General features: G+C 48.6%; 4 non-coding genes across 4 annotated transcripts; 2 read left to right on the forward strand and 2 right to left on the reverse strand.

Annotated features, from left to right (window-relative positions):
• The first annotated feature begins 753 nt into the window (after positions 1 to 753).
• Positions 754 to 825, forward strand: trnap-ugg (transfer RNA proline (anticodon UGG)). The gene has a single exon. It is a non-coding gene; the product is annotated as a tRNA-Pro (tRNA).
• Positions 826 to 954: 129 nt separating this feature from the next.
• Positions 955 to 1,026, forward strand: trnad-guc (transfer RNA aspartic acid (anticodon GUC)). Its single transcript has one exon. It is a non-coding gene; the product is annotated as a tRNA-Asp (tRNA).
• A 78-nt stretch (positions 1,027 to 1,104) lies between these two features.
• Positions 1,105 to 1,175, reverse strand: trnag-gcc (transfer RNA glycine (anticodon GCC)). Its single transcript has one exon. It is a non-coding gene; the product is annotated as a tRNA-Gly (tRNA).
• Positions 1,176 to 1,628: 453 nt separating this feature from the next.
• On the reverse strand, positions 1,629 to 1,700 carry trnap-agg (transfer RNA proline (anticodon AGG)). The gene has a single exon. It is a non-coding gene; the product is annotated as a tRNA-Pro (tRNA).
• Between the last annotated feature and the right edge of the window lie 800 nt (positions 1,701 to 2,500).

Consider the following 2,500-nt stretch of genomic DNA (forward strand, 5'->3'; position numbering starts at 1 on the left):
AAATAGAAAAAAAGGAGGCTGGGTTTCGTTGTTTTGCAAAGGATGCACTGCAACATCCGCTCACAGGAGCAGTCCCACTACTGGTGCGACACGGGGGTTTTGACCTGCTCCGTTCCCGACCTGGGCCGGTTCACCCCTCCTTAGGCGACCTGGCATTCACGAGCTCCCCCAGAAATGCCATGTCGATGCCGTGCTAAGTGCGGACTCCCGATCGGCACAGCCAGTTGCAGCACAGAGCTCCCGTGCTCAAGCGATCCGCCAGCCTCAACCTGCCCCTGTAGCTGGCATTACAGACACACGCCACGGCGCCCGGCGTGAGCGAGAGCGGCTAGAAGGCAATTCAAATCCCCTTGTCTGAAATGAGAGCGAGAGTACTCGTGCAGTTCTCCACTGACGTGGCAGCTTTTAATGCCGATTGCATTAAAAGCATTGCGGGTCCTGCTGTAGCGGTAAAACACTGTGACCAGATGAATGAATTGAAAAAGTGTTACGTGAAACACATGTGAATCCTAGTTTTCGTGCTGCGAATTTAAAAAAAAAAAAAAAAAAAAAAAAAAAAAAAAAAAAAAAAAAGCAGCACTATAAGAATGCCAAAAAATAAAGAAGGTTGCGTTGGCGAGTATTAAGCCCCCCCTCCTCTGAGGTGCCAGCAGCATTCCGCACCGGCAGACGGAACGGGACTCTGGTCATGCTGCACTTATTTTGCTGCCAGAGACTGAATCATGCGTCGGCCGCCGGATAAAACCGAAAGCTGGCTCGTTGGTCTAGGGGTATGATTCTCGCTTTGGGTGCGAGAGGTCCCGGGTTCAAATCCCGGACGAGCCCGTTTTTTTTTTTTTTTAATTGTTTTGTACTATACTGTTTTCGATCCGTAAACCATTAAGCTCAGCAGGCAGTTTTGACTTAGACGCTTTGCAACTAATGCGTTGCCATAGTGGCAGGGAGCGTGTGCCTTCCTCGTTAGTATAGTGGTCAGTATCCCCGCCTGTCACGCGGGAGACCGGGGTTCAATTCCCCGACGGGGAGATTTTTTTTTTTTTTTTTTTACTGATTGAAGGCAGGTGCGTGTGGCTGTAATTGTATACATAAAGTAAAAAAGAAGGTTGCATTGGCCGGGAATCGAACCCGGGCCTCCCGCGTGGCAGGCGAGAATTCTACCACTGAACCACCAATGCTTGCTTGACGTTTGCTTGAGGTTTGCTTGAGGTAGGTAATGTATTGGCAGCATCTAGTGCAGTGTGAAAAGATGAATTAACCCGTTCTAGTGCTAGATTGTACATGTACACAAACAATTGTACCTGCAAAATGCCCATCTGTTACACTAGTTTTGTGGTTGTTTTAAACTACATACCAAAAAAAAACAAAAAAAAACAAGCACATGCGTTACCAAAATAAACAGTGCTGTATAAACTACAGAAACTCGATGCTGAATGGTTTTATAGTCTGTTACGTCAGAATTGTGTTTAATGCATAAGCAGTTGCTTTGCAGACTCAACAAGACTGCAGTCCTCGTTTAACCATTGTGCAATCAGCCCTTGGTCGCTGTGATATTGTTGTTCATGGAATTTGAGCGTGCGTATCGGCAATGCATAGTAATTGGAAAAGTGTAATACAAAAGAATTAAAAACGGGCTCGTCCGGGATTTGAACCCGGGACCTCTCGCACCCTAAGCGAGAATCATACCCCTAGACCAACGAGCCAGCGCCTGCCACTGTTGTGGTCCCCCGAGTTTCCAAAGAAGTGCAGACCTAGCTGTTCTGTTAGATGGGAGACGTTTTTCTATTGGGTGTACCTGTCGAGACCACTGTAATTTTGCCGTGTCTCCGAGCTGTGTGCTGTTGCCTGTTTGGGCCGTCTGACTTCTTTAACTGGCGGCTAGCATTTCTATGTTCATCGAGAAGCGGGTCGCTATAAATGAGGAAAGTAGTTTAGGTGGGATTTCGTTTTGATATGTTTGGAATGGATCAGTAGTCAGCATGTACTTCAAAAAATAAATAGAAAAAAAAGGAGGCTGGGTTTCGTTGTTTTGCAAAGGATGCACTGCAACATCCGCTCACAGGAGCAGTCCCCACTACTGGTGCGACACGGGGGTTTTGACCTGCTCCGTTCCCGACCTGGGCCGGTTCACCCCTCCTTAGGCGACCTGGCATTCACGAGCTCCCCCAGAAATGCCATGTCGATGCCGTGCTAAGTGCGGACTCCCGATCGGCACAGCCAGTTGCAGCACAGAGCTCCCGTGCTCAAGCGATCCGCCAGCCTCAACCTGCCCCTGTAGCTGGCATTACAGACACACGCCACGGCGCCCGGCGTGAGCGAGAGCGGCTAGAAGGCAATTCAAATCCCCTTGTCTGAAATGAGAGCGAGAGTACTCGTGCAGTCTCCACTGACGTGGCAGCTTTTAATGCCGATTGCATTAAAAGCATTGCCGGGTCCTGCTGTAGCGGTAAAACACTGTGACCAGATGAATGAATTGAAAAAGTGTTACGTGAAACACATGTGA

The sequence above is a fragment of the Acipenser ruthenus genome, chromosome 55 (assembly GCF_902713425.1).
Source record: "Acipenser ruthenus chromosome 55, fAciRut3.2 maternal haplotype, whole genome shotgun sequence".
NCBI lineage: Eukaryota > Metazoa > Chordata > Actinopteri > Acipenseriformes > Acipenseridae > Acipenser > Acipenser ruthenus.